The sequence below is a fragment of the Halichoerus grypus genome, chromosome 5 (assembly GCF_964656455.1).
Source record: "Halichoerus grypus chromosome 5, mHalGry1.hap1.1, whole genome shotgun sequence".
NCBI classification, from domain to species: Eukaryota; Metazoa; Chordata; class Mammalia; order Carnivora; family Phocidae; genus Halichoerus; species Halichoerus grypus.
In genome coordinates this window covers 84,336,685-84,362,766 of record NC_135716.1, presented here as the reverse complement: position 1 = coordinate 84,362,766, position 26,082 = coordinate 84,336,685, and the positions used below count along the sequence as shown (strand labels likewise).

The 26,082-nt window shown below is 41.1% G+C and overlaps 1 long non-coding RNA gene across 2 annotated transcripts in view; it reads left to right on the top strand.

Annotated features, from left to right (window-relative positions):
- The window catches only part of LOC118552378 (uncharacterized), a 604,572-nt gene that overhangs the window by 140,780 nt on the left and 437,710 nt on the right, over positions 1–26,082 (top strand). The window lies entirely within an intron of this gene.

The window sequence follows — 26,082 nt, the reverse complement described above, 5'->3', positions numbered from 1 at the left end:
ATGGGTGCTTAAAAATATGTGCATTTTTGGGGCACCTGGTGGCTCAGTCAGTTGAGTGTCTGCCTTCAATTCAGGTCATGATCCCAGGGTTCTGGGATCTAGTCCCAAGTTGGGCTCCCTGATCACTGGGGAGTCTGCTTCTCCCTCTCCCTTTTTCCCTCCCCCTGCTCATGCTCTCTCTCTCTCATAAATAAATAAAATCTTTTTAAAAAAGTATGTGCATTTTCTGAAGTGTGTAGATTCATATATACCTATAAGATCAAAAATACTAAAAAAAGTGTTAACTAGATACTGTATGAAGCATTTTATTGTTTAATAACCTTATCTCAGGAGGTAATCTTATTTTTATCATTTCCATTTTACAGATGAGGAAATTAAGATTTAAAGAGGTTTGAGTGCCCAACATCATAAAGCTAGTTAGTATGGTGGAGCCAGAAGTTCAACCCTGATTGGTTTGCCTCCAGAGTTCATTGTCTTCACCATTACTTTAAACAAATTTCCTATGAACTTACTTATTTTCTATTTTTCATCTTCATCTCAGCTTTCAATCTGAGAGTGATGAATTTAAAAAAAAAAAAAAGAAGAAAACCAAGGAGAAATCAATGCTAATTGATTACTAATTTTTATAAGGTTTATAATTTGAATATGCAAGCTCTTCAAATAAGCCTTGAGAGTTATGATTCATTAAAGTTAAAATTGTAGGGTTATTGAATATTATATAACATTTAATTTTTCTTTCTATTATCAGCCATTCCTAAAAAATGTTAGAGTCCCAGAAGCCGAAAGTTGTGGAATTCTACCTAATATAGATTAAAACTAGATGTCTAAGATTTATAGAGAAAGAAAAAGCCAAGAATGCCTAATCAACCAGCTCAGTCAGCTGGGGAGGTAGAATTTCTTGGAGCATCTAGAAGGGATTTCAAAATTCATCCTCAGTGGAGTCAGGCTCATCTGGGACCCCAGGGCTCTTCTCATACTTGTGGTCTCCAGATTTCCAAACATGGTAGGGTTTGTCCTGCTGGTCATCAACACAATCTTTCCATCTTTCTTCCTTGTCTTGGTACAAACATTCTTCTTCTGGATCCCCAGTTGGGGAGCAGCCATAGCTTCTTCCCTTCCTTTGATCCTTAAACATCCCCAAACCTGTATAAGTGAGCTGATTTCTTGTATTTCCTGTTTCAGATGGGTCATGTAGGCAACAGCATAACCAGTTACCTTTCTGTTTGGGAAAAAAGTATACCTCACAAGTGAATGGCCCAATTTTTATGGTAGGTGCTGATCCCTGAGGATCTAGATCTTCAAGCTCAGCTTTTTCTTGTCTAGGAAAAGGCTTTTGATCTTGTTCTTTCCCAAGGTGCTTTTTTGTTTCATGATCAGGTTCCCTCAGAGGTGTGCTTCTTCTAAGGTTTCTCTCATTGCTGCCCCCAAGATGACTCTCATCCTTTTTTGAAGGGGGCCTTTGTTCTCTAACATCTAGTCTCTTGTCAGTCCTGGGTTCTGGGCTCAGGTCTCTTACTTGATGTTCCCCATCATCACTGGGTTCTGAGCTCAGGCCTGTTTCTTGGTGTCTTCCATCATTCCTGAGTTGTGGGCTCACATCCCTTTCTTGGTGTCTTTCGTCATCTCTTAGTACTGGGATATGGTCTCTATGTTGGAATGGTTCATATTTTGGAGTTGGTCTCTGCTCCCTTATTTCGTGTCCCCCCTTATTACTGGGCTCTGGGCTCAGGCCTCTTACTTGGCTTCTCTCATCATCCCTTAGTATAGGGATCTGGTCTCTGTGTTGAAATCTTTAATATTGTCTTGGAGTTGGTCTCTGCTCTCTAACTTGACTTCTACCATTCCTGAGTTCTGGTCTCATGTCTCTTTCTTGGTGTCTCCTAACATCCCTTGGTGCTGGGATTAGGTCTCTCACTATGTATCTCTCATTTTCTGTTCGAGTTGGCCTCTGCTCCTTAACGTGCTGTCTCCCTTCATTCCTGGGTTTTGGGTTCTTCTCCCTAGCCTGGTGTTCCCTATCATTCCTGAGATCAGGGCTCAGATCTTTCCCTTGACTTCTCTCACTACCTCTTGGTGAAGGGATCTGGTGTCTATGTTGGATACTTTCATATTGTCTTGGAGCTGATCTCTGCTCTGTAATATGGTATTTCCCATTATCCCTTGGTGCTGGGGTTTGGTCTTTCACTTGGTGTCTCATATTCTGTTAGAGTTGGTCTCTGCTCCCTAATGGGGTATCCCGCATCATTCCTCGGCTCAGGGATCATGTCTCTCATTTGGCTTTTCTCATCATCCCTTAGTGCAGGGATCTGGTCTCTATATTGGAATCTTTCATATTGTCTTGAAACTGGTATATGCTCTGTAATGTGATATCTTCTATTATTTCTGGGTTCAGTGTTCAGTTCCCTTACTTGGTTTCTCTCACCATCCCTTGGTATGGAAATCTGGTCTCTATGTTGCGATCTTTTATATTGTGTTGGAAATGGTCTCTGCTCCCTAACTTGGTATCCCCCATCACTCTTGTGTTCAGGGCTCAGGTCTCTCACTTGGCTTCTCTCCTCATCCTTTAGTGCTGGGATCTGGTCTCTATGTTGAAATCTTTCCTATTGTCTTGGAGCTGGTCTCTGCTCCCTAACTTGGCTTCTCCCATCATACCTGAGTGTTGGTCTCACATCTCTCTCCTGGTGTCTCCCACCATCCCTTGGTGCTGGGGTTTGGTCTCTCACTTGGTGTCTCTCATCTTCTGTTGGAGCTGGTCTCTGCTCCCTAATTTGGTATCCCTCATCATTCCTGGGTTCAGGGCTCAGGTCTCTCACTTGGCTTCTCTTACCACCTCTTGATGCAGGGATCTCGTCTTTATGCTGGAGTCTTTCATATTGTCTTGGAGCTGGTCTCTGCTCCCTAGCTTGGCTTTTCCCATCATTCCTGAGTGTTGGTCTCACATCTCTCTGCTGGTGTCTCCCATCATCCCTTGATGCTGTTTGGTCTCTCACTTGGTGGCTCTCATCTTCTGTTGGAGCTAATCTCTGTTCCCTAACTTGGTATCTCCCATCATTTCTGGGTTTTGGGCTCAGCTCTCTTACTTGATGTCTCCCATCATTACTTAGTGCTATAGTTTGGTCACTATGGTGGATTCTTTCATATTTTCTTAAAGCTGTCCTCTGATCCCTAACATAGTTTCTCCCATCATTCATGTTTTCTGGACCTAGGTCTCTTACCTGTTTGCCATCATTTCTAAGTTCTGAACTCTGCTTCTTAATTTGGTGTCTCTCATCATTCCTGGGCTCTGGGCTCAGGTCTCTCACTTGGTGTTTTTCATCATTCTTTGTTACTGAGGTATGAATCCTCACCTTGTATTTTCCATTTTCCTGTGGTATTGGAGTTTGATCACTAACTCCCAGTCTCTCATCCTCTCTTGGAGATGGTCTCTGCTCTCTAGTTTGCTGTCTTCCACTATTTTGAATATCTGAGCTCAGCCCTCTCACTGGATGTCTCTCTTCATCCATTGGTGCTGAGGTCTGAGCACTTATTTGTTGTCTCTCATCATCTTTCACTTCTGGTCTTTGTTCTCTAGTTTGTTGTGCTTTACCACCTCCGGGTAGTGGACTTAGTTCTCTCACTGGGTGTCGTCTCTCATCATTTCTTTGTACTTCAGTTTGATCATTAACTTCCTGTATCTCATTCTTTCTTGGCGAAGGTCTCTGTCCTCCAGTCTGAATCCCACTGTTACTTAATTCTGGGCTCTGGTGTTTTACTTGGTGACACTCACCAGCTTTTGGTGTTGGAGTCTGCTCCCTACCTTGTTGCCTTGTAATACACTGGAATTCTGGGCTGTGGTCTCTCACTTGATACCTTCCAACATCCTTTAGTTTTGGAATCTGGTCTCCCAATTTGCTATTCTCATCAACTTGTGATTCTAGTGTCTGCCTACCACTTTGTTGCCTTGATTGATCCTGTGGTTCTGGTCTGTGGTCTTGCACCTGATATCTCCCACCATTGCTTAGAGCTGGAAGCTGGTTTCTCACTTGTTGGCTTGCAACATTCTGAGATACTAGAATATTGACTTCTTCCATTTGAAGCCTCCCAATGTTCTCTGGTGTTGGGCTCTGGATACTTAGCTGGTGACATTCCTCAACTCTTGGTTCTAGGATCTGCTCCCTACCAGATTGTCTTGAATAATCTTGGTATGCCAGCCTCTGGTCTCTCACTTGAAGACTCCTGTAATCATTTTCTCTTGGGACCTGGTCTCTCTCATGGCATCTCTGAGAGTTTTGGGATTCTAGGCTTGGGTCTTTTAATTATTGTTGCCCATCATCATTTGCTGTTGAGATTTGGTTTCTCACTTGGTGTTTCTGAGCATACTGGGAATCTTGCCTCTGATCTCTCATTTGATCACTCTCAGTATCTCCTGGTATTGGGTTCTGGTCTCTTGTGTGTTATCTGTGAACAACTTGGGTTTCTGGGTTCTAGTCTCTCATCTGATGCTCTCCATCTTGCCTTGGTATTGGCATCTGGTCTCTCACTTGGTGTCTCCCAACATCCTGGTATATTAAGCTCTGGTTTCTTCCTTGGCATCTCCTATCATCCCTTGGTGTTTGGGTTTGGTCTCTTACTTGGTGTTTTCTTATATCTTGTGGTTCAGGGCTCAGGTTTCCCCCATGCTGTGATTCTAGGCTTTGGTCTCTCACTCCATGACTCTCATCATCACTGGGTGTTGGGATCTGGTCTCTCACTTCATCTCTCTGACTATCCTGGGACTCTTGGAATTCCCTCCTTTGGAATTTTTCTATCTGCAATTGCCTACCTTCTAGCTCCATTGCTTGTTGTCCTTGACTTTCTGTTCTTCTTTCCCTTTCATTTAATTCAGGACAGACACTAGGTTTTATGCATGTATAATAGGCCTTTGTCAGTCCAAATACGAGCAAAATGAAATCACTGAAATCAACTATTTTGTCACCATCTTGATCCAGCTGTTGGAGGATATTTTCTGTTGTTTCAGACTTATTTGTTTTCTATGAGGAAAAAAATCAAGAAAAGAAGTAGTGTATTTGTCATTTTTTTTTCTTATGTCTTTTTTTGTTACCTAGAATATTTCTTAGGAGACATGTATCAGTTCTCTTTTCTATTTCTTTTTGTTCTTTTTGTTAGGTACCTCATTGAATAATACATTTTTTTTCCATTGGATAAATGCATAGTTTTATATTTTGAAATCCCAGTGAATGAAATAATTATTCCTAACAAGTATTACTAAGGTAAAACATTATTTTGTGAAATATTTATTAATCACTAACACCCTCTCTCTTTCCCCAGCTCTCATTTCATATTTCAAAAATAAAACATGAGTTACTAAAGTAGAACTGTTCTCATCTATCCAAGCAAAGGATCAAATCTACATTGTTGTATACTCTTTTTTCTAAGACAATAGAGGAAGTTCATCTATTTCAAAGGCAAATCCTTCTATTTGCGTTTTGTTATTTGGTTACGGAGTCCGTGCCATTTACTTTCTAAATGACACAATACCTTCTGATAATCCCTCTTTCTCTTGATTTTTCGATATTTTAGTCTTCACTGGCCATCATGCTGCAACAGTTGCTTTATTAGGTATATATTTTAAAATATTTTTGTGTACCATCTTTGCACCTTTCTTTTCTTTCTTTCTTTCTTTCTTTCTTTCTTTCTTTCTTTCTTTCTTCTTTCTTCTTTCTTTCTTCCTTCCTTCTTTCTTTCTTTTTTTCTTTCTTTCCCCTTCCTTCCTTCCTCCCTCCCTCCCTTCCTTCCTCCCTCCCTTCCTCCCTCCCTCTTTCTTTTTTTTTTTTCTTTCTTTCTTTCTTTCTTTCTTTCTCTACTACCCATTATCTTTTCTTACCATTTATCTCCAGGCTTATTGAAAGAGTTATTTTTTTTTTTTTTAAAGATTTTATTTATTTATTTGACAAAGAGAGAGATAGCGAGAGCAGGAACACAAGCAGGGGGAGTGGGAGAGGGAGAAGCAGGCTTCCCGCCGAGCAGGGAGCCCGATGTGGGACTCGATCCCAGGACCCTGGGATCATGACCTGAGCCGAAGGCAGACGCTTAACGACTGAGCCACCCAGGCGCCCTTGAAAGAGTTATTATTTGCAAATATCTCTACTTCTTTACTCTTCATTCACCCTTTAGGCCATGTCACCCTGGCATTCATATTTACCACTATTTACCACTACCACTTGGTAGTGACTTCCTTAATGCCAAATACAATGGACCCTTTTCGATCGTCATTTCATTTCACCTCTCAGCTTCAATTCACACAACTAAGTAATCCTTCCTTTGCAAATGTTCTCTTCTCTTGGATTCCATGACCATCCCACTCTCCTGGTTTTCCTCCTACATCTCTGGCCCCCTTGTCCATTTTCTGTTCTCATTTCTCCTCTTCTATTTGACTTCTAATTATTGGAGTTATTCAGGATTTAATCTTGGACAGTCTTCCCATTCTATGTTGTTGCCTTATCACCCATTCTTGTAGATTTTCACCATAAATCAGAAGATGATAGTCAGATTTTTATCTTTGGAACAGATCTCTCATCTGAATTCCATACCTATATACTCAAATGCTTTGGTGACATCTTCTCTGTGATATATCACAAATAGGAGAAATTCAACTTCCAGCTTCAGAGTTCAATGTCCAATTCAGAATTCTTGACTTTTCCCCCATGTCTACTTCTCATCCTCCCCATCTCAGTAAATGGCACCACCATCCTTTCCAGTTTTTCAAGTCAGAAGCTTGGTAGCTGTCTTTGATTCTTTCCTCATTTACCTTCCAATCCAGTTGACCACAAAGCCTTCAGTTTCTACCTCCAAAATGTAATTATCAGCTCATCTATTCATTTTCTCTCTCATTGCTTGGATCCCAATCTAACCTACCATCATCTTTGCCTGCACTGTTGTAGTAGCCTTCTCATAGGTCTGTTAGCTTCTTCTTTTGTCCCTTACAATCTGTTCTCCACTCAGAAGTCAAATGACTAGGTCTTGTTATTCCTCCACTCAGAATTTTTTAAAATGGCTTTCTGTTATGTTTAGGGGAAAAACAATTCAATGCCTTAACATGGTCTACAAAGCTCTTCATGATTCAGTCCTGGCCCCATTCACCACCTTCATCTCCTGCCATTCTTCTGTCCAGTCACACTTGCCTTCTTCCAGTTCCTTGAACATATGAAGCTATTTCCTGACTCAAGGACTTTTTATACTCTTCTTTCCTAGAACTCTCTTCTAACCATTCTTTGCCCTGCCAACTTCTACACATCCTTCAAGTCTTAACTTATTTTTTTCTTTAAGTCTTAACTTAAATGTCACTTCCTCAAAGAATCTTCTCTGACTCCTCAGTAGAACATAATCTTTATCATTGTTTTTAACCAATAGTTTTATGATTATTTATTGTCTGTAAACTTTTTGAAGGCAAGAAGCATGTCTATTTTGCTCATTAATCTTCCCCAGAGCCTAGAAATACACTTTGCATATAACTGATGCTAAATAAATATTGGTTGAATGAGTGAGTGGATAAATGTGTGCCAGAATAGTGCCAGGTGCTAGAAATACAAAGGAAAACATGGCAGTCATGGTTGCCGCCTTTACAGACAAGTAAACAGGCAATTACTACACACTGTGTTCCACAGGGTGAAATGGGAGCCAGTGAGACAAGCACCTAAACCCAATCACTTTGGCTGCAGTTAGGTAACAGTAGATTGTGGCAATAGGGAGAGGCAAGAAATGCGGTGGGGAAACCAATTAGAAGGCTCTTGCAATAATCCAGGTAGAGATGCTAGTGGCCTGAACCAGTGCAGGGACAGCAGTTAAGGAGAGAAGTGGCCAGGTCTGGGAGAGATTTATTTAGAACTCAGAAGAAGCAGGTCTTGGTGACTGAATTAGATGTGATAGAATAGGTCAGAGATGGAGTTGTCAAGGCTAGTGTTCAGATTCTTGGATTAGACAAGTGAGTGGGTCTTTGATGCTGTATTTGCTGAGAAATGGAATGTAGAAGGAGAACAAGATTTGAGGGTGGATTTCTGCAAAGTTTGAGTTTGGGATGCTTATGCAATATCCATGGGATATTTGACATGTCTGAAGCTTAGGAGAGAGACCCTGACTGGTGAGTTGACTGAAAGGTGCAGTATGCAGGAATGGTTGAAGCAGAGAGAGTTAGAAGAATTACCAGGGGGAACACACAGAGTGAGAATAGAATCCCAGAGAACATCAGCCCTTAAATGACAAAGCATAGAAGGAGGAACTTGAAATAACCTGGAGAAGAAATAGCTGGAGAGGTAGGAGGACAGCAGGAGAGAGTAGTACCACTGGAGCCAAGAAGACAGTCCCAAGTACCAGAGTACGTGGGCAAGGAGAGTGACTATTCTTCTTACCTCCAGAGCATTTCCAAACTCTTGCTGGAAAAGTGTCATAAGTTCCTTCTTGGTCAGCCTCTGACAGTGTCCATCACTCTTCGCATGCTTGTGGAAAACATTGATGATACTGATGATGCTCCTCAGAAGACAGTGAGGCATCTTGTTTTGCCAGAAGTACACCTAGGATGTGACAAGGAATACTCAGCTTGTTTCATAGTCCTGAATTGTTACAATTTCTTCTTTTTTTCATTTCTTGGAAGGCAGACAACAATGTAAAAATCTGACCTATTTGTAATGCCAGATGTCTAGCTGGCCTATGTAATTTGTGAAATTTGGCATTTTTACTTCATCTTTCATTCCCAATGATAATGCTTTTACTATAATTCCCAAAAAGAAGAGGACAGAAACTAAACAGGGCCCCTTGGCTTTGTAGCCCTGAATGCATCATGTAGAAGTCATCTGGAATGAAGTTAGCATGGCCTTTCCTTCCACATCTGAAGTGTCTTCTGTGGACGTCCTCTTGGGAGGGTTCCAGACTGTACTAGACTACCTGGCCCAAGAAGTAAAGAGCAGGCCTAGACAATCTCCATGAGATTATCTTTTTCTTTGTATTTATCCCTGTTATGCTACATGTCACATTGCATATGAATTGCTTGTTTCTTATCTTACTCCTTTAAAGATTGTTCTGTAAAGGCCAGGACCATGTCTTATCTATTTTTTATATTTTTCCTAGTGCCTAGAATATAGTAGAAGTTCAAAAAATGTTTGATGGATGGATGCATGAACAAATGAATGATTCCTAATTTGAGTGGTATGTTGGATTAGGTCTGTGGTTCCCAAGCCTTGCTGTACTTTAGAATCACCAGGGGATCTTTAGAGAAATAGACTCCAGGTCCCACCTCCAGAGATAGTGGTTTACTAGGTCTGTGGTGGACCCTGGACTCTGCATTTAAAAAGCTCCTGGCTGATTCTGATGCAGCTTTGAAAACCACTGGCCACCTGATCTGAAGTCCTTTGCCGCTGGAGGGTGCTGTGATGGCAAAAGTAATAAATTAATTGATTCAACAGTTAACTATTTCTTTAGTGCCATTGCAGTGGTGTATTCTGGGAATGTGAGTGAATAAGAAACTTCCTTTCCTCAAGGAACTCAAAGCCTGGAGGAGGAGATACAAAGTTACACAGTACAGTCCAATAATGGACACCCAGTGGTTGGTGACTAAGACAGGAACCTTTCTTCAGATGTTTCCTTTCTTGAAGACAATAGAGGATTCTGAAAATATTAGCTTTTGGGTGAAGTCCACTAGGATTTTGCTTCTCTCATTCGAATAAGAACATGTCATGGTTGGGAAGGTCATAGAATTCTCCAGAAAGGCAAAATTACACAATCTGCACAATCTTAATTGTCTGTGTAAGAGTGCTAAGAAAGAGAAACAGGTATAAAAAGAGAAATAGAATTTTTTCTTGAAGGACTCACCTAGGTTGCCAAGAGAAATGGAGGACTTAGGCTGAGAGCTTGTGAAATACTGGTTTGGGGATCCTGGTGCTTATATAGGAGTTTTAATTGCGCCCTTTAGCCAGACATCTTTTGCAGACAACGCCCTGGTGTCTAATGGACTGATTCATTGCCAACCAAACCCCATTCCACCTGTTTCTTCTCCAACGGGTCTTTAATCTCTGTGTTTCCTTGAATGCCGTTCCTATTGCCTTCTCTCTCTGTCCGCAGCTTGACCCCTGAGGGACAGGTGTACCTTACACCCACTGTAAGGCCATAGCACCAACAGAGTGTGCTGACAGAGTGCTGAAAGTAAGCTCAAGAAAAACCTGGTGAATCAAGAGTGGACTCACCTCCTGGAAGTAAAATACGTTGATTCTTGATCTGAGCCATTTTGATCCTGAATAAGGTCTTTCTCACCATTCATAAACAGCACATCTGTATGTTGGACTAATAATCCAGTTACATTACATGCTTGCTTTCATGTGATGGTACACACAAACGTGCGTCTGTCTTAACTGCCATCTGGCCTGTTCCCCATGCTGGTGACTCTGCCCCTCATGATCCCTCTCCCTCTGTCCATGTGCTGTGCAAGCATAAGATGCTAGCACTGCAGTAGAGATAATGCTTTTCTAGCAGCAAAATCATGGACCCAGGAGAGGATCTGTGGGCTGCAGAGTTGGTGGTCTGTTGAAATTTCACTGCTTTTTGTAGAATTTCGCCAGCTGGGGACCCTTTCTATTTGGTTCTATTCACTTTCACTACTGTGAGCCTAGAAGGAAGTGTTTTTTGTTTTGTATTTTTCTAAAGATTTTATTTATTTATTTGAGACAGAGAGAGTGAACATGAGCTGGGTGGGAGGCAGAGGGAGAAGCAGGCTCCCTGCTGAGCGGGGAGCCCGATGCGGGGCTTGATCCAGGATCCTGGGATTACGACCTGAGCCGAAGGCAGACACTTAACCAACTGAGCAACCCAGGCACCCCGGAAGTGGTTTTTTTTTCATTATTATTAAAGACCATTTTCTTTCTTTCTTTCTTTTCTTCCTTCCTTCCTTTTTTTTTTAAGAGAGAGAAAGGGGAGGGGCAGAGGGAGAGGGAGAATCTCAAGCAGGCTCCACCCTCAGTGCAGAGCCCCACGTGGGGCTCAATCTCACGACCCTGAGATCATGACATAAAGACCATTTGCCAATTTCACCAGCTCATATATTGTTCCTTAGTTTCAAAGGAATTATGTATAGGTGGCTGCGCTCTCGCAGAATCTTTTATGACAATAAAAATAATTTCTACTCGTCTTTATTGCAGAAATCTGTAGTCTTCTCTTAGAGATAGCTAGTCCTATAACCTTGTTAATGGCTATAAGGTAAACCGTATCGGAGAAACCTGTAATAGCCTTGTGGAAATGACAAACTGATAAGAACTATAAAATCAATTAAAGTGAATACAGGTGAATTTATTTTCTGGGGAGCATGATGGTTCCTTTTCTGCTAGTTACACTGACTTTGAGAATAGCTCCATGTGCACCTTCATCTCTGTGTCAGAGAAAGAAACATCGAGTCTGCCTTCGGCTCAGGTCATGATCCCAGGGTCCTGGGATCGAGGCTTGTATCCAACTCCCTGCTCTGTGGGGGACCTGTTTCTCCCTCTCCCACTCCCCCTGCTTGTGTTCCCTCTCTCGCTGTGTCTCTCTCTGTCAAATAAATAAATAAAATCTTAAAAAAAAAAAAAAAGGAAAGAAACACTGAGGCCACAAGAGGTGGTTGTTTTCCCAAAGAAACAGTGAATCACAGACCTTGGTCCCAAATCTTTTTACCTCTAATTTGGTTGGTTTCATAAGAAACATAAGTTTCTTATGTGATTTCTAAGATTGTGTGTGATAAAGACATCTGGAGTTTTTTCCCCAAAGTCTGTAACAAAAACAAGAAATGTCAATTCTACCCAGTTTCTCCCCTGAACATCTCCATGGCTGTGGGCAATTGATTTCAGGGAATGCCCTAAGTATATTATTTATTAAACAAAAGAAAACAAAAATAGCTTTTGAAAAGAGGTATTCTAGGTATGTGACTCAATAATATCCCACTGTTTTTGAATTTGTGTAGGAAACTGTTGGGCCCATATTCAGAGGGTCCCCAGACACTGGCTGAAGTATTTTCCCCACTACTGGAGGAGGAAGAGGGAGGCCTGACCTCCTGTGACCCAGGAGAAGCCAGAGCCCTGTGTGCCTTGGGGGCAGGGGCCTGATGAATGGGCTCCCTGCAGCCAGAAGTGCCATTGTTGGGGTGATCTTTAACCGTAATACAAATAATTATAATTCTTGCTTTGAAAAACTTTTCTTTTGAGAGGAATTGTCTTTGTGTAAATGTCTTCCCACCCTCTTGGTAAACCAGTCTTTGGCAGCCAGACCAGCTGCCTCAGGGTTTTGTGTGTGATCACAGGGCTGATGCATAAGGTCTGCTGACCTTCTCTTCTGAGTTTGGTCTATCTAGTCCCTGGGGTCACTCTCTCATTTTCTGATGATCTCTTTTCTGTCTTCCTTTTGTCTTCCCCTCCATTCAACATTTCAGTCTGTTTCTTGTTGTCCTTTTCTTTCTGTGCCTTTTCTTGCCTTTTGTGTCTTCCAACCCGTCCCCTGCATTGCTACCCCATTTGTTCCAGAATATCTGAAGATCTTCGTTTTGGTCTTCTCTTTTATCCTCTTGGTCAAAAATTTATTCTTTCCCATGAGGGGAGATAAAAGCAGAGCACCCTGAAAACTGATATGTCGTGTTCCTGCTATCAGAAGGGAAAGTGACATTTACTGAGCATCCACTCTGTTGCCCCAGGAGAGGGAGAGCCTGCCGCAGTCACACGGCAAGGAGGCTGGGCTTCACCCCTGGTCTGTTTTGTGCCAGGGCTGGTGCTTTTCCCACTGTACCACCCAAGCTGCCTTCATGAAGAGGACAGTTTCTGACCCAGGGTCCATGACCAACTGGTGTTAGAATAACTTCTGCTGTGACAGCCTTCTGGTGGTGTGGCTTTGGACCCTCAGCATCGAGGGAGGAACTCCTAGGAGTGTCCACAGTCATGATTCAGATGACAGGAGGCTACCAGGTCATTTCAAGGTATTGAGTCCTCTGTGGGAGAAGGTTAGTGATTGGAGAAGTCACTGCTGGGGGTGGGTAACCCAGTGCCCATTCCGACTCTCCTGCTGGGCAACCTCAGACAACTTATGATATCTCTCTGAGCCACAGCAGCCAGATCAGGTGGTCATCATGTCTCGGGTGCGTCACTAGGATATTGTGCGGCTCAAGGAAATGCTGTATTGTGGTGTGTTTTAAACTCATCTGGGGAAAAGCTCTTTACAAATCCCAGTTATTATCCTTATTATGGGGCTCAGCATGATTAAAAGTGAAGCATTTGTTCCATCTGAAAAAGGTGCCTTTAAATACACTTGGGCCAGTAATTACAGAAATTTAAGACTTCCCCCAACCATGTTCACAATGAGGAAGGGGTGTAGCTGAATGAACGGGGGCATGAGGTGGACTCCAAGGTCCCTGACATGTTCTTGCTTAGCCCAGCCAAGCTTTTCTTGACCAGAAAATGGAAAAGAAACAGAAAACTCTAGTCCTTTGCATCTTCTTGGAAGAAAATAATAAACTCAGTGACCAAAGAATGGTGACATTTAACTTCTCTTATGTATCAAGACTTATTTCTGAAACTATGCTTGTTAAGGATTTTAAATAAGACCCAAACTGGTAGGGAGTACAGTTTTCTTTCTTGTAATTCAAACCATTGATGTAATTATGGATCTCAAAGTCATTTTTATTTACACACAAATTATGTATAAATTCTTGATTCTTTTTTAAAAGAGATTTTATTTAATTCTTTGAGAGAGAGAGAGAGAGAGCATGAGCAGGGGGGAGGGGCAGAGGGAGAGGGAGAAGCAGACTCCCCGCTCAGCAGGGAGCCCCACATGGGCCTCTATCCCAGGACCCTGGGATCATGACCTGAGCCGAAGGCAGATGCTTAACTGACTAAGCCACCTAGGCACCCCTAAATTCTTGATTCTTGAAAAACTAAAACATTACAGATAAAAATCTAAGACTTCTTTGATGAGTACTATGACTCCTGGTCCCTTTTATCTCTTCTCAGAAGAGGTCACAACCATTATCAAGTGGTGTTTTGCTTTCATATCTTTTCTTCGCCTTTTCATTTTTATAGACAGAGAAAACCAAGAGGATGTGTGTGTACAGGTCTCCACATATGTCCCCCATGGTTTAGTTTTGTCTCCTTCTGCTTGGTCTGACTCCACCCCTCTCCACCCCATTCCCAAGCCTGGCAGAGAGGTTTGTATATTGGTGGGGAATGGTGAGGAATAGTCATCTAAAACCTTGGTGTTTGAGAGAAACAACTGTACAACATTTTATTCCAGTAGAGTTAGTAACATGGCTAGGAAGTGTTCCAGATTCTGTGTTTCAAAACCAGCCCACCTCACCCAGGAGAAGTCAAAACATTATCTTATGGCTTTTTGACAATACCTTGAACTTTCAGCTTGACACAAAGGGATTCATGTTTATTCATACACTCTTCAAAGAATTGAAACATTGCTGATGAAAGAGTCTTTCTGTTGTCTCTTCATCTGCCTCATAACCCTTGGATGTTCTCATTATGTTCTGTTTTCCCAGAAGCAGACATGAAGGAAGACTCTTTTCCTTCATTTTCATGGAGACCCCTTCAGGGGTAGTTGTATCTAGTCAGCCAACCTCAGCACTGGCTCTGAAACCCTCCTAGTTTCTCATTCAGTAGTTTATAAAGGGCAGGAAAACATGTTTGTGATGTTTTCTGGAGGTTCCTGGAACAGCTTTAAAGTTCTTTTGACTCTAATTTCTCCTTCAGGCAACATATGCCCCCAGATACCTATGGAAAGATTCTATCTTTGTATTAAATCTTTCTATGTTCTTTCTAATTTTTTTCCTCTTTCCTCAAAATGGGTCCCTGTGGAAAGGACATCGCTGGGGTTGCTACTCTGCCTGAGTGCTTCCTGAAAAGCTCCCCAGAAATTTTTATCACAGACCCCTCCTCACCATTCAAACTTCACTCATGTTTGCCCACATCTGGAATCAGGTTGACTTCATTCTCTGAGCTCTCTCACACCATGCCTCCAAGCCTTTGTTCATGATGTTCCCTTTGGCCTGAGAGGAACCAGCCAAATTCCCTGCTAGCTGAACCTATCTTCTCCTAGGTGCCTTCCTAGGGATTTGATTGAGTCTGCACAGCTTCTGGCCACATTTTCTTCCACTGTGCCATCATTGCTCCCTTTTCCTGCTACACTATCCTCCTTATTCCTTGAACATGCTAGGCTTACCTCTCTGAGGGCCTTAGCACATGCTGTTCCCCCTGCTGGAATGCTCTTCCCCTAGTAACTGTTGAACGGCTCTCTTCCTCACCTCCTACGGCTCTCTGCCCAAGTATCATCTGACCTCCCTGTCTTAAAGGCTGACGCTTTTGCTTCCTCTGCCTCCCTCTCTCGTCCCCTCACTCTGCTTTTTACTCTCCCTAACATTGATTCCATATGACATATTATATAATTGCTTATTTATTTTCTATTTTTCCCACTAGAATGTAGGCTCCATGAGGGCAGGGACTTGGTGTATTTGGTTCACTGTTGTATTCCTAATACCTAGAAAATGCCTACTAGGTTGTATGTATGCAGCAAATATTTGTTGAGTGAATAAACCAGTGATGTTAACTACCATAATCTTGTTCTTTTAATAGTTTCTACACTGATTACCTGTGCCATGCTCACTAGGCCTGTACTGAGGCACTTGTCAGAGCTAAAGATGAGGCCTTATTTAGGCCTTCATCACTTAACAGCATGTTCTCCAACTCTTTCATGAGTATGTCTTATTTACTTAATTATAGTATAAGCTATTTGGGCATAGAGACCAAATTTTATTATTTTTATTTTTTAATGACTTAACACTTCAAATGGTGTTGGATTCCATTAGTAATTATTTGTTTGTTTATCTATACCCATGAAAGGACTAGAGGCTTCTCATAGTGGAGGCCAGTGTGGTCAGCAACAGCTATTGACTAATCAGTGATGGCAGTCCCTGGTGGGGTCACATTGACCCTAAGGACAGAGTGGATTTGGTGCATTTGAGTCCTTTATGTGAAATTCATAGTCCTCCTTGCAGGGGTGTGACATCTCTGACTGATGTTTCAACGTCCTTGGATCTTCCTTCCTCCGTCCTAATCTAGATTCTGTTCCACATATTCCTGTCATTAAGGGTGACTGTAAAACTGGTAATATATATTGCTGTAGATAAACCAGCATATGTGTTTATTTGTTATTTATAATATTTGAGGGAAGACCTATTCTTCCCTTTTAAATGAAGTTATTTATTGATAGCCTCTTCTGATTTGAAAGCCGCTTACAATAAAATATATAGACAATGAACTAGTAATGTTTATGAGGAGTAGAAAAATAGAACTAGGAAAAATGAGAATTCAAATACACCATGTAAATAGGGTCAGCATGACTGTTGTTGTACTTCAAGCTTTCTGGCAGCAGTTCTCAAGAGAAAGCACCATCAGTTACAGGACCCTCAGGATCGAAAGCAGAACTGTCATTCTTTTTATGAGGAAAGAAAGCATTTATTAGAATTGAATTCTAAAAGGAATATCTCAGGCAGGACTTTATAAAGGTGGACACCTCATGATGAAATGGAGAAAACTTTCAACAGTATTTTGACAGCCAGAGCAGTGATGAGTTTCACATCTATTTCTTGTAGTTTTTTTTTTTTTTTTAAGATTTTATTTATTTATTTGACGGAGAGAGAGAGCACAGCAGGGGGAGTGGTGGGCAGAGGGAGAAGCAGGCTCCCTGCTGAGCAAGGAGCCCAACGTGGGGCTCAATCCCAGGACTCTGGGATCACGACCTGAGCCGAAGGCTTAACCGACTGAGCCACCCAGGGGCCCCTATTTCTTACAGTTTTGACAAAAATTGAGGATGTGAATGGGGAGTTGCTATTCAATGGGTATTAAAAAAATTGGGTATGTGACTCTAAAACAACTCATTGGTGAAGGCCATTTAAGCTTGGTACATAAACACCACTTCCTCAGCAGGAGTGTCTGGGCGTCCTCCCTGATGAGCATGGCATGCTGGTACTCCCTCGACACTGCGGTGAAGGGTGGGTGTTCATACTCTACAAACCCGAGGAGCAGGTGTCAGGCAGGGTGACATTAGGAAAATTGAGGCAGTCTTCTCACCTGCATAAAAGACCATGCATCTCTGTGTAGACAGGGGCCACAAGGGCAGTCTTTCTCTTAATTAATAGACTCCTTACCATAATCGGTGTCAGAAGTACTGGAAAGCAGCCTGCACTTTTGTGTGGCTCAGCCGGGCACGTAGCACTGTAACATTTAATGCCGAGGTGATTCTGATTGGCTTTGGGAAACCAACCCTGTCCACCCTGTTTGAAGGCTTTGATTATCCGCCACTATTCAGCGGAGGGCACCTATAGTGTCAAAAATCCCCGGCAATAACCAAAATAGCCAAACTATGGAAAGAGCCCAGATGTCCATGACAGGTGGATGGATAAAGAAGATGTAGAATATATTCAGCCATTAAAAAGAATGAAATCTTACCATTTGCAATGACGTGGATAGAACTAGACGGTGTTGTGCTAAGTGAATAAGTCAGTCAGAGAAAGACAAATACCATATGTTCACTCATATGTGATATTCAAGAAACAAAACAGATGAGCATTGGAAAAGGGAAGGAAAAATAAAATAAGATAAAAACAGAGAGGGAGGCAAACCACAAGAGACTCTTAACTATAGGGACCAAACTGAGAGTTGCTGGAGGGGATGGGGTGGGGGGATGGGGTAATTGGATGATGGGCATTAAGGAGGGTGCTTGATGGAATGAGCACTGGGTGTTGTATGCAACTGATGAATCACTAAATTCTACCTCTGAAACTAATAATACAGTGTATGTTAACTAAATTGAATTTATTTATTTATTCTTAAAGATTTTATTTATTTATTTGACAGAGAGACACAGCGAGAGGGAGCACAAGCAGGGGGAGTGGGAGCACCTGGGTGTGGGAGCACCAGGGGGAGTGGGAGCTCCAGTAGGGGTGCCTGGGTGGCTCAGTCAGTTAAGCATCTGCCTTTGGCTCAAGTCATGGTCCCAGGGTCCTGGGATCGAGCCCCGCATCGGGCTCCCTGCTCCGCGGGAAGCCTGCTTCTCCCTCTCCCACTCCCCCTGCTTGTGTTCCCTCTCTTGCTGTGTCTCTCTCTGTCAAATAAATAAAATCTTTTATTTATTTATTTGTCAGAGAAAGAGAGAGAGAGAGAGTGAGCGAGCTCTTACAAGCAGGGAGAGCGGCAGGCAGAGGGAGAGGGAGAAGCAGGCTCCCCGCTGAGCAAGGAACCCAATGTGGGACTTGATCCCAGGACCCTGGGATCATGACCGGGGCCGAAGGCAGATGCTTAACCAACTGAGCCACCCAGGCGCCCCACTAAATTGAATTTAAATGAAAAAAAATCCCCGGCTACACCCAGGTGCAGTCACTGACTCAGCATGGCATCTCCTGGGCAGTGGGAGGGGGTGGGGATGCTGTGCTGGAAGGAAAAGGTGGCATTTGTGCAGCTGTTTCCTTTAGACTACTCTGTCTTTTCGTTTGTTTAGATTTATGGACCTAGAACCTGCATGTTCTCCCCGGGATGTAACAATGAAGTAAGAGCAGATATTATCCCATGCCCAGAGGCCAATGTTAGAGGTCTGGAAGGAGCTTAGGCTGGGAACTCAGGAGGCCAGTGGACTAGCCCTGGCTCTGGCAGCTGACATAGGGCCGTTGGCCTGCATGTACCCCACTTGTGCCAGAGAATGAAGGAGGACCCTATCTCTTCTTCACAGGGGACAGATAGAGCAGTGGGCCAGGTGCCATATGATGCACATGCTTGAGCAGAATAAAGGAGTCCACGCTAAATCTGAAACAGGAAAAGATATTCCCATACAAGGTGATAAGCACAGTACAGTCTGTGTGAGCTCTTTATCTTTTGGTGAGGAAGTGTTCCAGGTCCAAGACCCATTCTTATGTGGTCAAGTGGGGATCAAAAGACTGTGTGTATCAGACTGCCTTTCCCAAGAGGGCTGGAGTGACCTTGGGCAAGTTATCTCCCTTCTCTGGTCTCAAGCAGCCCTTCTGCAGACTATGAGCTCACCTCCTCTTACTAAAATTCAGGAATCCCTAAAAAGAGTTCCTAACCTATGCCCAAGACTAATTGATGAACTTCCTGAGAATTTGTGAAATGCTTTTAACAGATGCACAAACAGAAGCACAGAGAGGTTAAGTAATTTGCCCAAGGACACACTGAGTGACTTTGATTATAACCTGGGTATAGGCTGACTCCTGAGCCCATGTTCTTAACCACTATTCCATCCTTTATTTCTCATTTCCTCACTTCTTAGATACTTCTCTCCTGGCATATTGAGGAAGAAGTGTGAATTTTTATTTACCCTTGCCATAATAACTAGTAGGAGTAATGCTTCTTGAATGGTATAGACCCACCTTCAAGTGCTTTGTGGGGCATTGACCTCCAAGGGTTGATCCTCCCAATCTTGCTGTCCAGGGATTCAGAAATCAATCATGAAGACATGCCACATTCTCAGAGAGGTCTTCTGTGACCACTCTATTTAAATTAGGACTCCCTATTGTTTTTTTTCTCATAGCACTTAGCAGTTTGTAATTATGCATAGTTTTTGTGTTAATTTTTTAAATGACTCTCTTCCTCCATCAGACTGTATATTCTAGGAGGTCAAGAATTATATCTCTTTTGTTCATCACTATATACCCTGTATACATAGTTTGGTAGATGGTCAATTGTTGAATTAATAGTTGAAAAAAATGCCTCCCATGGATTGGTACTACTCTAAATTCACTGGTAAATAGTAAACACATATGTATTGAACACTTACTAAGGCCAGGCAGTTTGCTGGGCATTTTTATGTATATTATTTTGTTTACTTTTTTAAAATAAACTTTCTTATTGAAGTATAATATGCAAATCATAAGTGTACACTTGATGAATTATCACATAGTGAACACTCCCATGTCACCACCACCCAAATCAAGAAACAGAGCATTAACTGTGCCCCAGAAGTCCCTCTCTTGCCCATACTCTACTATCCCCCTCCACACCAGTGGTACCATTATCCTGACTTCTAATACCATTGGTTAGTTTCTTCTCTGTTTGAACTTGATGTAAATGCAGTCATTTGGTATGAATTCTTTTGTGTCTGGCTTTATTTTCCTCAACATTATACTTAGGAAATTCTTCTATGCTATTGCGTGTGGCTATAGTTCTTTTTTTTTTTTAAGATTTATTTATTTATTTTAGAGGGAGGGGATAGGGGCAGAGGGAGAGGGAGAGAGAGAGAGAGAATCTCCAACAGATTCCCCACTGAGTGAGGAGCCTGATGTGGGGCTCGATCTCATGGCCCTAAGATCATGACCTGAGCAGAAATCAAGAGTCAGATGCTTAATGGACTGAGCAACACAGGCACCCCTATAGTTCTTTTTTTTTGAGATATAATTGGCATATAATTGACATATAATATTATATTAGTTTCAAGTGTACAACATAGTAATTCAATATCTGTATATGTTGTGAAATGATTACCACAGTAAGTGTAGTTAGCATAAGTCACCACACAGTTAACAATTTTTTTCCCTAGTTAACAATTTTTTTTTAAGATCTACTCTCTTAGCAACTTTCAAATACACAATACAGTTTTAGTAACTACAGTCACTATGCTGATTGTACATTGCTGATTGTAGTTCTTTCAATCTCCTTGCTGTATCCTTTAAATGTGCTCCTTTATATGAATATAGTACAAATTATTGCTTTATTCTCAGTTGGTAGACCTTTGGGTTATCTTTTCTTTGGGGCTGTTACAAGCAGTGCTGCTATGAATATTTTTGAACATGTCTTTTGGTGCATTTCTCTTGGGTTATATGCCTGGGGTAGAATTACCTGGTCATAGGGTTGCATGTATTCAACTATAGTAGATATTGCCCTACTGTTCTCCACAATGACTATTATATCAATTTATGCTCCCACTACCAGGCTGAGAGTTCTAGTTGCTCTACCTCTTTGCATACACTTGATATTATCACTTTTTAATTTCATACATTTGGTAGAAGAGTGGTTCTCAGTGTGGTTTAACTGGCACTTATGTGATATCCAATAAGGTGGAGTACCTTTTCATTGGCGTTTTTGATATCTTCTTTTCTGAAGTGCCTGTTCATGTCTTTTACTTTTTTTTAGAAGTTAGGTTATCTTTTACTCATTGACTTATAGAGATTCTATGTATATTCCGGATACTGGCTCTGGTTTGTTTTTTGTTGTTGTTTTGCGTTTCTGAATTTTTAAAATTCTTCACAATAGCCCTGTGAGTTATTATAATGACATTTTACACAGGCAGATACTGAGGTCAGAGAGGTTAAGTCAGTTGCTGGTGGACATGTGAGGTATTAGAATGTAAGAATTATTCCTTCTCTTTGGTGACTTATAATCTATTTAGTTGGGGAAATAACACTCAGAGAACAATTAGTGAGTAATACTAGCAAGTAAGTATTAAAGTATTAATCTGGGTGGTATAGGCTGAACGAGCTTCCTAGCAGAGGTAGGATTTAGTCTAGGACTTTAAGGACAGGTATACTTGGGGAAGTACAAGAAATGAAAACACATTTCAGGGAAGGTGAACCACAGGAGCAGAGGCAGGCATGGAGATGGAAGAAATAACGTGACTAACTCCTTGCCTTTGAATAGTTCTTTGCAGGACTTCACAGTTGTCTTATGTAGGACTACATCTTTCATGAGGGCAGGCACCATGCCTGTTCCACTGACCAGGGCATGTCCATTGCCCACCACAGTGGCCCACCACAGTGCCTGGCACATAGCAAGTGTTTAATAAACACATTTAAATGAAATGAAAGAATGCATTCAATCCCAACAATATTCCTTTCAACTTAGTAGAATAGGATTTAAATGATCCTGGTGAGGATTTAAATTAGATGACAAACCTGATGTCCTCAGCAGGATTTCTAAAGAAACTAGTGGTAAATTGTAATTGAAGGGAAATATTATAGAGTTTGATCAGTTTATTTATTTTTTAAAAAAGATTTTATTTATTTATTTGATAGAGAGAGACACAGTGAGAGAGGGAACACAAGCAGGGGGAGTGGGAGAGGGAGAAGCAGGCTCCCCACGGAGCAGGGAGCCCGATGCGGGGCTCGATCCCCCCGGGATCATGACCTGAGCTGAAGGCAGACGCTTAACGACTGAGCCACCCAGGCGCCCCGAGTTTGATCAGTTTAGACTTGATGTGGCATAGAGGAAAGTGTAAGGTGTCACTGAGAGGTCTTGAACAGAGAGAGATGGAATGAAAACAATGTTTTGCAAAATTCCTGAGTGATTAAATGAAGGATGGACTGGAAGCAGAGGCCCAGCTAAGAGGCTGTTGCAATGATATCAGGATTTATTTACTTATTTGACAAACACCTATTGAAATCATAGTACACATTTGGTGCTAAGCTCCATGCTAATGAAGGATAGCAAGATGTGTAAATCGTGAACCTTGCTGTCAAGGAGCTTATAGTCTGAGAGGAGAGGTAAGACAAGCACACAAACAACTGTAACTCATGGGAGGAAGTTTGAAAAAGAGGCACAATGAAGACTGTTGAGTCAGGGGAGGACAACATCCACTTTGCTGGGGCATCAGGGAAGGCTCAAGTAGTCTTCTATAGCAGCACTTCTACCTGCCTCTGCCTTCCTGATCCCTTGTCCCTCTCTATCATGTTCCTTGCTTTATTATCTGGAATTATCTCGTTTATTTATGGTTGTACTTGTCTGCTGTTGGTCTCTCCCCTCTCTCATTAGAATACAAGCTCCAAGATAGAGAGTACCTATTTGTTTTGTCAGTTCTGTATTTCTAATTCTTCGCCCAGTATTTGGAACTAACAAATTTTTTAATAAAAATTTTGGAATAAATGAATGAAATGACATTGAAGTTGGATCCCATAGGATAAGCAGGATTTGGACATTCAATAAAAGGGGAGGGAGAGATATTATTTTAGGTGTAGGGTACTTGAAGGCCCATGGGGAGTGGAGAATGAAAGATGGATCTGGAAAATGGACTTAAGGAAGACTATGGAGCTACGGTAGTAGATCAGATATGGAGAATAAGAGAAAGCAAATGATGATTCCAAAATTTGTGCCTTTGAAGCCTGATAGAACAGGGATAGAGAGGAGGACAGAATGAGTGAAATTGAGAAGACAAGCCAGTTTAATGGGGAGTGATTGGCAGTCTCAGGGGTCATATCTTGTCAGCAATTGCACAGACTTGATTGAAGTGCATGTTCAAGTCTGAACAAGGTGAGTTGAGACTCACCATTGTAGAGACACTAGTAACTTGGGCTAAGGACAGTTTCTCAGAGGGAGAAAGTCCAGAAAAAAAGAGCCCTTGGAAAGAGCCCGAAGTCTAGGGAACTGGATGAGAGGAATCCACAAGAGGTGGGGAAGGACCAGTGAAGTGAGAGGCAGTCATCAGTATGAACTGCCACAAGAGATCTGAAAACATGGAGGTTAGCAGTCTCTAGTCTTGTCAGATAGAGGGCAATGCCATCTTCAAAGGAAGAATTTCCATAGGATGACGGAACAAACATTGCTTTGTGGTAAGGATAGAACAGAGGGCAGAAAGAGGGAGAGAAAAATTGGATGGTTGCTTGAATGTGAAGAGAGTGTTTAAAAACTATTATTTATTAAAAAAAATTTTTTTAAATTTATTTGACAGAGAGAGAGAGAGCACACACGCAAGGGGAGCGGCAGGCAGAGGGAGAAGCAGGCTCCCGGCTAAGCAAGGAGCCCGATGTGGGGCTCGATCCCAGGACCGTGGGATCATGACCTGAGCCGAAGGCAGATGCTTAACTGACTGAGCCACCCAGGCGTCCCCGTCGCTTATAATTCTATCACTAAGAGATGAACATTGTAAATACTTAAGTGTATTTTCTCTTCATCACATATATAGTGGATATCCTGTTGTAAGCACAGAATGGGTATCATGCTTTTCCACATAAGGAATTTTCCATATGAGTGCAGATGCTTCATAAACGCACATTTTAGAGACTATATAATAGACATCAAGGGGATAAATACGCTTTTCAAAGGCTATTAAAATTTGATTTCCTGCACTTTTCATTATTATGAATAATGGTGTTGTGAACATCTTTAAAATTTTTTTTCTATTTTACATTATTTCTTGAGGCTAGAGTTAGTTATTAAAAATAGCATTTATTTTCTGGTTGCAAATGTATTGCATTTCATTATAGAACATTTGGAAAATGAAGAAAATCTCAAATCAGGAAATAAACGTCATTTATAGTTACCCTACTTAGAGATAACTGCTGTTAAGATTTTGTTGTAATACTCTGCCTAGTTATCTGTTAATCTTTAAGTGGAATCATACTCCATATACCACTTTGTAATCATTCAAAGCTTAGTATTTTATTAATCCTTCCTCACTTAATTAAATAAAATCTTATAGTTCTATAATTATAATATAATCTCATAATTTCTAATGACTTTTGGCATTCCACAGTATCCAGTGACCATAATTTAGTTAACAATTCCTGTAATGATGAACATTTAGGTTGTTTCTGGGTTTTGTTGTCTTTAATATGCTATGACTAATATCTTTGTAGATGAACTTTTATATAGATCCCTTATTATTTCCTTATAATGCCATCTGAGAAATATTTAAAAATATTTTTGTGAATCTTATTGAATTGCCATCTGGGGAGGTTGTACTCATTTATATGCCTGTCATCTGTATTTCAGAGTTTCTGTTTCTCCACACTGAAATCACTGTGTGATTATTAAAAACAAACAAATAACATTTAATAGCTTGGTAAGTGAAAAAACTATTTTTAATTTGCATTTCCTTCAAGTCTAGTGAGGTTTTCATATATTTATTGGCTATCTGTATAGCTTCTCTTGCAAATTTGTTATTTATAACTTTTGTCATTTTTGCGGTTCCTGATATATATTGCCAGTTGCTTGTGAAAAAGGCTGATGAGTTTAAGCTCTAGTATATAATTTTCTTTTTTGTGAGTTGTCTTATGTCTCCTTGTCATTAAAGAGATTTTATATATATATGTAAAACATGTATATAAAATAAATATATATAAAACATATGAAATGTTATGTTGTTATATAAAACATATAAAAAATATAAATATATATAAAACATATATATATATTTAGATAAGGATATTCATTCATATCAAAGGTAGAATGAGAAAAGCTGAAAATGTTGGAGGGAGAGATATATAGGAGAATTTTAGATTCTGGAAGAGGTGTGCAATGAAGTGGAAGAATATTGAAACTCAAAGGCAGAATGCAATGGGAGATGGGGCATTTTGGCTTCAGGAAACATTTTATGATATCTATTTTATTCCCTTTCTGGGTTATTACTAGCTCTGAGGCATCATCCTTTAATTACAGTCAGTCAGTCATTTATTTATTAAAAGATTTATTTATTTATTTTAGAGAGCGAGAGAGTGGAGGGGGAGGGCTGGAGGGAATGGGAGAAAGAAGCTCTAGGCAGACTCCACACTCAGCACAGAGCCCCATGTGGGGCTTGCTGTCACAACCCTGAGATCAGGACCTGAGCCAAAACCAAAAGTGGGCTGCTTAATGGACTGCACCACCTAGGCGCTCCTAATTACAGTCTTTAAAAATAACCACAAATCACCTAAGATTGTTTTTGTTTCTGATCAGTGTCTCCAAGGCTAGATGGAGAATAAAGGGGAACAACAAGAGCCAACAAAAGATATTGATCATGAGGTTATTTATTTCCTACTTTTGATGCAATGCTATCAGCAAACCATATGGGTAAACATTTCGTAGACTTATAATATGATCTTATAAGTGGATCATAAGAGCTTCTTATGGAATCAAGCATACATTAGATTTGGATTCTGTGTCTCCTTCATAATTATTCTGATTGCTTATTTGAGCCAGAAACTCTGAAAACACTGTGTAAGGAGTGGGGTTTAATAGAAATTTGCTGAATGAATCAACGAATGAATGAATCTATGGCATAGATTTGGTTGCACCTGGACATTAGCAAAAAATTATGAATCTACTCTGATTGGGTGCTAGAAAGTCATAATTA